Genomic DNA, 10,146 nt, shown 5'->3' on the forward strand with positions numbered 1-10,146 from the left:
GCCGCCCGGCCTCGCCCTCGCCCCTGCGCCGCCACCCAGGCTCGCCGTCGCCAGCTCCGGCGACCGAGGCCGCCCTCATCTCCGCGGCCCTCCGGAGCTAGCTCGCCGCCAGTCTTCCCCGGCCCCGGATCCGGCCGGCCCCGCTCCGCCCGTCCTCCTCCGGCCTCACCCTCGTCTCCGGCCACTCTCCAGCGAGTTCCTCCAGCGAGATCCATGCTGCATCGTTATCCGTGCGAACGTGAGGTTGACCCTGAAAAACTGCCAAGTCCCCGATTATTTTGACATTATCATGTCATGTTCAACGCATCATATCTCTGCATCCATTGCTCCGTTTTGTGTGTGTAATATGTCAAATTGTTCGCCTCAATGAGTACTTCATTTCATCCCATTGCATCATGTTCATTTGAGTTCATCTTGATGCCTGAATCATCGTTGCAAGAGTGCTTCATGATGTTAATCTGCTGAAACTGTTATAACATGCTCTTTTGTCATTTTTGCCATGATTGATGTGTGCATCCTATGAGGTTGATGTCTACATGTGTTTTGATCTGTGCTATGTCTTCTATATAGAGGTGCTTACCATGTATTTTTGTGATCAATGTGGTGACTACCACAAGCATGTAAACTAGGCTTCGTGATATTGCTGATTTCAGTCCCTGTTCTGCTGTAATTTTGATGCCATGTAAACTTGATGCTACAGAGAGATCCATGCATATTTTGAGATACTTCAATAAGCATGTTTTGAACATATGGTTATTATCTATCCATTCATGCCTTTGGTTGCAATTATGGAGTAGACTAGCATGTCATTTTCGTGCTCTACTTTTGCTTCAAAATGTTTCCTGGCAGATTGTTTACATGTTATTCAATTTTGCCAAGGTTGTTGTAGTTGATCCTAGCGTGCTATGAACTTGTTCTTGCCTTGGTTTGTTTCATAAACATGTCTTCTTGCTGATGCTATGCTTATCTTGTCATGCAATGACTTTTGGTGAGTGAATCAAGCTTGTTAAGTAGTGTACTCGATGTTGTTGTTTTGCTAGGCTGAAACTGTTATTTCGTGATGCTATGTAAACCTGCTGCTACTAGTCATTCTATACATAATCTGGAGATGTTCACTAAATATGTTTTGTTCTACATGTCATGCTCTATCCATCCATGCCCCTGGTTGCAATTATAGCTTGATGTAGCTTGTTCATATCTTGCTCCAAATTTGCTATATAATGTTGTTGTCAGCCTGTTAACATTAAGTTCAGTTGTTGCCATGCTTGTTGTTAGTGATACATGCACCCTATGAACTTGCTCTTGCCATGCTTAGCTTCACAAACATGCCTTCTTACTGTTGGTTTCCTTGCCATGCCATGTATTGCTCTGTGGTGAGTGGTACAAGCTCATAAACATGCCTTCATAATTCTGTTCCTGCCATGTATGAATCTGTAATATAACTTGCTATGTTTACATGGGTGCCATCATATTTTCTGCTCCTTTTTGGCTCATGGTCGGTAAGGGACTTTTGATCTATGCATTTAGTAGGTTCATGCCATGCCTTTGTTTGCTATGATAAGTTCCTGTAACATGTTGTTTGATAGCTCTAAACATTGCAACCTGATGTTATTTTCTGCAAAGTCTGAACTGTTATTGTTTGCAATCTTGCCATGTGTGTTTGAGTATGTTCTAGTGATTTCTGGAGATAGCTCGGTGTTCATGTTTTGTTATGCTTTACCTGTACATCATGCCCATGCCTTTTGTTTTCTTGTTGAGGTCCTGTAGCATGTTGTTTCGATGCTTGCAATATGCCTAGTTGCTGTTTTTGGTAGATTATTGTTATGACTTGTGTAGTGTGTGTGTGTTGAACCGTTGCTCCGTTTTGAGTGTGCTCTAAACTTGCTTAGAATTGCATATAGCTTCATATTATCATGTTGCATCCTTGTTTTGGTGTGTTTGCTTGATGTTTGATTGCATTTTGCATCAATGCCATGTTTAACTTGTTTTGCTCATATCTTCTAGGCCGTAGCTCCAAATATAATGAACTTTATATGTAACTTGACTAGAATCTCGTGTAGATCATCTTGGTGCATCTTAACTTGCTGTTTAACAACTTGAACATAATGTTTACTCAGATCTGGACCAATTTCGAAATTTGCTTATGAGGACTTACCGGAATTGTTATATGTTGTTCCCGGCCTCATTTAAACTTGCCTTGATGTGTTGCTCTTGTTTGCATCATCTCTTGCCATGAGTAGCTTCATGTAGCTTTGTCATGCATCATACTTGGTTGAGCATCATGTCTTGTTCTTGTGTGGTGTGTTTACCATGTTGTGTGCTTCTTTTCGATAGTTCCCGTTTCGTTGCGATCGTGAGGATTCGTTCGTCTACGCTTGGTTCGGCTTCATCTGTTCGTCTTCTTCATGGACTCGTTCTTCTTCCTTGCGGGATTTCAGGCAAGATGACCGCTACCCTGGATCTCACTACTATCATTGCTATGATAGTTGCTTCGTTCTATCGCTTTGTTGCGTTACCTATCTTTTGCTCATCAAGCCTCCCTAATTGCCATGAACCTCTAACCTTGACACCCTTCCTAGCAAACCATTGTTTGACTATGTTACCGCTTTGCTCAGCCCCTCTTATAGCGTTGTTAGTTGCAGGTGAAGTTGAAGATTACTCCATGGTGGACAGGATTTTGTTGGGATATCACAATATCTCTTATATTATTAATGCATCTATATATTTGGTAAAGGGTGGAAGGCTCGGCCTTATGACTGGTGTTTTGTTCCACTCTTGCCGCCCTAGTTTCCGTCATACCGGTGTTATGTTCCCGGATTTTGCGTTCCTTACGCGGTCAGGTGATTTATGGGACCCCCTTGACAGTTCGCTTTGAATAAAACTCCTCCAGCAAGGCCCAACATTGGTTTTACCATTTGCCTCACCACCACCTATATTTCCCTTGGGAGTAATTAACCCAAGGGTCATCTTTATTATAGCCCCACTGGGCCAATGCTTGTCTAAGTGTTGGTCCAAACTAGAGCACCGTGCGGGACCATCCCTTGGCAACTTGGGTTACGTCGGTACCTGTACGCTTAGCTTATCCAGTGTTGCCCTGAGAACGAGATATGTGCAACTCCTATCGGGATTGTCGGTGCATTGGGTGGTCTTGCTGGTCTTGTTTTACCATTGTTGAAATGTCTTGTAAACCGGGATTCCGAGACTGATCGGGTCTTCCTGGGAGAAGGTATATCCTTCGTTGATTGCGAGAGCTTATCATGGGCTAAGTTGGGACACCCCTGCAGGGTATAATCTTTCAAAAGTCGTGCCTGCGGTTATAGGCAGATGGGAATTTGTTAATGTCCGGTTGTAGATAACTTGACACCGGATCCGAATTAAAATGCATCAACCGCGTGTGTAGCCGTGATGGTCTCTTCTCGGCGGAGTCCGGGAAGTGAACACGGTTTCTGGGTTATGTTTGACGTAAGTAGGAGTTAAGGATCACTTCTTGATCATTGCTAGTTTCACGACCGTTCCGCTTGCTCTCTTCTTGATCTTATTTGCGTATGTTAGCCACCATATATGCTTAGTCGCTGCTGCAACCTCACCACTTTGCCCCTTCCATTCCCTTTAAGCTTTGCTAGTCTTGATACCCATGATAATGGGATTGCTGAGTCCTCGTGGCTCACAGATTACTAAAACATCAGTTGCAGGTACAGGTTGTGCGATGATCATGACGCGAGAGCGATGTTTGCTTGTTTTGGAGTTCTTCTTCTGCTTCTTCTTCGATCAGGGGATAGGTTCCAGGTTGGCAGCCTGGGCTAGCAGGGTGGATGTCGTTTGAGTTTCTGTTTGTGTTTCATCCGTAGTCGGATGTTGATCTTATGCAAGATGATGTTGTATTCATGTGGCATTGTATGCCTTATGTATGTATCCCCATCTATTATGTAATGTTGATGTAATGATATCCACCTTGCAAAAGCGTTTCAATATGCGGGTCTATCCTTGGTGGGACCTTCGAGTTCCTTTTGGATAGGGTCGCATATTGGGCGTGACAAGAGGCCACTGAAAATTTTAAAAAAAATCCCACATACCATACACAAACATAGGCCCAACCAAGCGTTCCGCAGTTCGTCATGATATGACAATGCAATTCGCTATTTTCAAGTAAGCAGTCCTATTGATTCTCAAATGCATTCACGTACACTGAATCAGAACTAATCCACCACCTAACACCAACCACAACATTTATTACTTCCATTGCTCAATTGGTCGCATAAAAATGTATCCATTCGTGCTCCAGACTAACACAACTCCTCCCCCCGTTCCTCATTTTCTTCAAATCGTAGATCCAGGGTTCATCCCATCCCCAGCTCTTCTCTGGAATTCCACTGAACCCGTCATGGACTGTAAGTGCGGGTGTTTGGCAAGGATGGCGCCGGTAGCGGACACATGCGTGTACGCGGAAGGTCTAGAGCTCACCAACACCGAGTGGTGCAGAATGCTCGGGTGCCTGATGATACCCAACAGGGGGTTTCGTGCGCCATTTCTTCATCGCCTCACAACCGCAGATCTGCAGGAAAGTTAGGTATGTTTTTCCCCTCACAATTTTGGACATAATCTAGCCTGCAAATCCACATCTGAATATATAGTTCAATCAATTTGTTCAGTAGTGTCAACAAAATACAAAACAAAATTTGTATTGTTGTTCAGATTTGTTAGCTATTAAGACTAGATGCTTCCACCTATCCTTCGTCAGTACCACACTAGGTATCGACACTAGTTAGATCAGAATCCCAACACACGAACAAAAAAAGGGTCAGTAGATAAGCATTGCAGTTCTCTTAACATGCTCGCGAAGTACACTATTACTGACATTGCAGTGCAAGCATGTTGCAGTATAATATATATCCTAGTAAAACTAGGGGTCAATTGCATATATAAGTTTGTTCATACATTGCAATTACTTTAGAAAATAGCAGTCATATATATGTAACTATTTAAGTCAACATAAACAGATCATACTAAGTATAAAAGAAAAACATTTGTTGTTTACTTATAAAATTCTTTTTCTGCCCATACCAATATGCAGAAACTGCCATCCACAATAAAATTTCCTGCTCTGAGTTCAGGGAAGGTTACTTTGGAGACAGAACACAAGAATGGGTATGCAGACATGCAAGCTGACTACCACATCGACTCTGAAGACTGCATCAACATAACTACTGGTTGGAAAGATTTTGTCTCCCAGAATGGCTTTGAGGTCAGAGAAGTGGCCATGGTGTTTTTCTACAAAGAAGAAGACTCCATCAAGTTTACAATATTTGCACTCTAGGCTGTCTAATATGAAGCAACCAATATTTCTAATGCTTTGCTTATGCTGTATGATTTTAAAATTATGTCCATCACACAATTTGAACGATGCCTATTTAAAGTATGCAACCTCAACTGCGTCATTTTATCATCCTTTTTAGACAAAGTTGCTGTTGGCAGTAATGTAGTTCTCTCAAACACATAGTGTGGTACTAATAATAACAAAAGGCAGCCCTCTGAACAGTAATAAGGAAATGCAAATGGTCGAAACTTTGCAGTTAACATATGATGTTCAAAAACAATTCTCATAGTATGCAGTTCAAAAAAATTCTTATAATAACTATTCAGCTAACACAAGCGTATCATGGACCATCCATTCTAATAGCAGAATAGAACATTAACAACACTGCTAATGCAGTACAGAAATGCATATTATGTAGTCATCTAGAACACGGAATGTAGTTTAAGAAAAGGAGAAATCTCATAAGCAGTCATAACCACTATAATGCAGCTACAACGAAGTACACTACCAAAGAAAATGCAGTGCACTACAACATATGCCACGACTACAACAAATAAAATTAAAGCAGTAAAACTACAGACATGTGATAGACTAATAGAGGTGTCAATTTCACTCGCACTTCCATAACTCGCCTAAAAATTGTGAAGCCACTAAACTATCGAAAAATACCCCCGCAAAAATTTACATGGAAGACATGGCAACTTGACGAACAACATCAGCTTTCATTTAAAAAATGCGATTCAAAAAATAACAATTATACCCGCAATACAATGAATTCAAACCTACAGCAATAGTAATTACAATATTCAAACATGCATGGACGGGCAAAATCAAAAAAATCAGCAAGAACAGAGGAGCGGACGAAGCTCACCCGCCCGCACAATCAAAATAACAAGAATTGAACACTAACTCCTAAAAATTAACAAATTATGGAGTGAACGGACCGATTAAAACGAACGCAATCAAAGAATTCCTACTAAAAAACAACATCCGAGCACAAAAAAATCGCATCTGACGCGAACACGAATGAACAGAGAAAGCTCGTCCACCAAATCCCTTGATTTGCAAGCACTGTAGTAAATTTTTCTGTAAATTAGAAAGAATAAAGCTAAAATGTGATGCAGACACAAACTGAATCATCCCGCAGCACCCGATTCCACATAGAAAATGCGGGCGGAACACCAAAAAATGAAGCAGTTCTCCCGTGAAGCATTGCAGTGCCCAACGTAAAGAAGATGCAGCTCGCTTCTGTTGAGCGTGCAGTGCGAAAGTGTTTTCAAAATAGCTATTCTGCTAATATTAGCAGAAATATATATATATATATATATATATATATATATATATATATATATATATGACTCCTCTTTTATACTCCCAGGAGTATGTACTCCTAGCCTTAGTAGATTGGGTTAGAAAAAAAATATGGTGGTTAGAAAAAAACAACTTAATTCCTATGCATGCGTACCTAATTCCTAGAAAATTGGATTGTTCATACCCTATCCAAGTTATGCATGGTTGGTGTCGTGGATTTGTCATGGTAGATTTCCTAGCGAAAGGACTTAGTCGTGGAGCCATCGCTACGAGTTTACTTGAAGGGGTTTAAAGCGGACACAAAGACACGAGGGTTTTATACTAGTTCGGCCCCTTCGATGAAGGTAAAAGCCTACGTCTAGTTGTGATGGAATTTATATGATCTCGATGGCTAGGGAGCAAACAAGCTTCGCCTAGGCTCGAGTTGTGGTTGTCTGTGCTGAACCGCCATCGGGTCGTCCCCTTATATACACGGGTGACGCCCGTCGGTCCATAGAGTCCTAACCGGTTCATACTCATATTCCGGTTGCTATCTCCCTATTCCTTACTTACAATACAAGTCATACATCAGGCCGGTTTACGGCTACATGCTCTAACCGACTACAGGCCTTGGGCCTTCATCTGTTTACGCCACTAATGAAGTTAACCCGGCCCAAGTAGGCCGGTTTACGCCTAGTGGTAATATCCCCAACATTAGGCCCCAGATTGATTTGAACTGGTTCATGTCAATCCTTCACACCATCTTGCGTCTTGGATATCTTCTGTTTAATTGGCAAATCTCCATGTCGTCATTATTTTTAGTTGTTGTAAACCGGCATGACGTCATCAGTTTTGGTTACTGTAAACCGGCATGACGTCATTATGAAGTTCATAACGCCCTCTTAATGACAGCTCTTGGATTCGCGCGTTTGACCTAGCTCGGTTGCCTTATAAATAAGACCGAAGGGTCATTTCCTTTCTCTTCCCCTTCGTCCCTTCTTCTTCTTCTTCCTCACGTCGCCGGCTTTGCAGCTCTGCCACCACCGTCGACCTCTGCCTCGTCTCGGGCCGCTGCATCAACCTGAACGTACCAGAGTGTTGCGGCGTCTTTCCGCATCTTCTCCGTTCCCGGTAAGTCCTCTCTCCTTCTTAACCTAGATCTGTTCTTAGGGTTCCATGTTCTTGCTATGTTCATTGCGCGTTCATAGCTGTTCTCTGACCTGGAATGCATCTGTGGACTCTTGCCGTGCTTAGTTGCGATCCCTTTAGCATCCGCCTGCTATTTCTCCTCCAAGCGCATAGATCTCCCGCACATGTCCGCTCAATGGTTCACTTCTGTTTCCGCCTTAGTCTTCGAAATATTTCCTGTTTTTATGAGCTTGCTGTAGATCCGCGGCTGTAACATGATTTTGTGAAACTTGTTTCTGCATAACTAGTTATCCATAGTTTCAATTGCTTCCAATGCTTAGGCCAGGCGGTTTAACTTCACCATAGAGAAAAAATTGCTAAACCGGTATATATGTCATTAGTCCCCTGGTTGAACCGCCAGAATCCATCTGATGCTGCGTTGTAGAAGACCGGATTATTGGTACTGCCTCCGGTTTACCGTAATTAGATCAACACCTTTTTATCCGGCATGTCCTTGAACCGGATCACTTATTTCTTGTAGATCTCGTCATGGCCAAACAAGTGTACGAGTGCAACTGGGTTCCCTCCCGTGTCACAGAATCACAGCTGAATGATCTAGTCCTGACCGGCGCTTTGGATAACAAAGATACGATTCACTGGAGGGTTCCTGGAGATGAATGTCCTCCTACGCCCCAGGAAGGAGAGGTCGTGGTCTTCGCAGATCACATGGCCCGGGGCTTCAAACCGCCCGGCTCCAAATTTTATCGGGATGTGTTAGCCAACTTTCAACTCCGTCCACAGGATATTGGCCCCAACTCCGTCACCAATCTATGTCACTTTCAAGTACTTTCTGAGGCATACCTTCAAGAGGAGCCTTCAGTCGAGTTATTTAGAGATCTCTTTCATCTAAACCGCCGTACTGAATTCACTGACAGCCCTAATACCGAACTTGGCGGTATGGCCATTCAGAAAAGGAAAGAAATCACCTATCCCCACGTCAAACTCCATACTCACCCCAAGGAATGGAACGCAACTTGGTTTTATTGCAAGGATACCTCTCCTAACAATGAAAATCCCTTGCCTGGCTTTCGTCCGGAACGGCTCAGCAACACTCACCCTTTTCCACAAAGGCTAAGCGCCAAGGAGAGAATTAAATACGCTCCTCAACTATCCAAGCTCCGGGCCTTCATGGCCAATGGTTTAACAGGAATAGACCTTGCACGCTGCTGGATATCATGGAGCATTTTGCCTCTAAGCCGGCGCCCAAATTTGATGTGCGAGTATACTGATAGTGTCGATGACCCACTCTGACACACTAAAATCCAGCTCCCTGATGACGAAGTCACAAAATCTGTGAAAAAGATGCTGAATGAACCAGAGCACCTCTGTGCTCAAACCGGTCTGCCTCCTTACTGCACCACCAACAAACCACCAGCGGTAATATTTTAATTGCTCTATTGTTGAACCGGTTACTATTTTATATGCTCAACATTTAATTACTGCTGATCCAGGGTGATAATCCATTTTGGAGCAAGAAACTTCCTCAAGACAAAACAAAAAAGGCAGGACGGCCAACCCGGCCCAAGACCAAGGTTATCAAGAAGCCAGCTCATAAGAGAAAAACCACCGCTTCATCTGACCCAGCCATTGACGATGATGTGGGTAATCCGGATCTTGAGGTAGAACTTGATTCACTTGGCTTGCTTTTTACACGCCTTATTGATGATAATGCTTGTCAGGATGACGCTGAAGCCAGCAATGCGGGTTTTGTTGAGGTAACCATTCTCTCTTCCAATTCAGAAATCCTGCCTTTGCCAAAATTTCGCCGGGCAAACTGGAAAGTTAAATTTTCTCATCCTTTTGCTTATCTGGATTCCCAATTTCTTATAAAGACCCAGCAACACGAAGCTCGCCGCACAACCCGGCACAGTGGCCAGGTAGTTACCTCTGCCGGTTTACCAAACAGTCCGGTTCGAAAACGCCGCTCCGAGGTCTCCGACCTTTTTATTGATTTAAATCCTAAAGCGGGTTTCTTTCGTCAACCTCTTAATCCATCCGACTCCGATTACCAGGTCACTTCTCATTCATCGTCTGGTGAATCATCGGCCACCCAGCTACCACCTTTGAAAACAGTTGCTGGGTAAGTTAAACCGAACATATGCTTCCAGTATACTGCGCAATGGCTTACACTTTTCCTTGACTTTTTATTTTTCTTTCAGGGCTAAACCGAAACCAAGCAAGAAGGCCCGCCTGGATAGAGCGGCTGAAGAAGATGTGGCCCCAGAACATGACCAAGCACCTGATCATGAAGTGTTTACTTGTGAAGATATCCCCAATGATCCTCCTCTGCAAGACGACGTTATCCCTGAAGAAGGTCCTATTCATATTCCAGCCTCTGCTGATCCGCCTGCCAG

This window comes from Triticum aestivum, chromosome 1B (assembly GCF_018294505.1).
Source record: "Triticum aestivum cultivar Chinese Spring chromosome 1B, IWGSC CS RefSeq v2.1, whole genome shotgun sequence".
NCBI lineage: Eukaryota > Viridiplantae > Streptophyta > Magnoliopsida > Poales > Poaceae > Triticum > Triticum aestivum.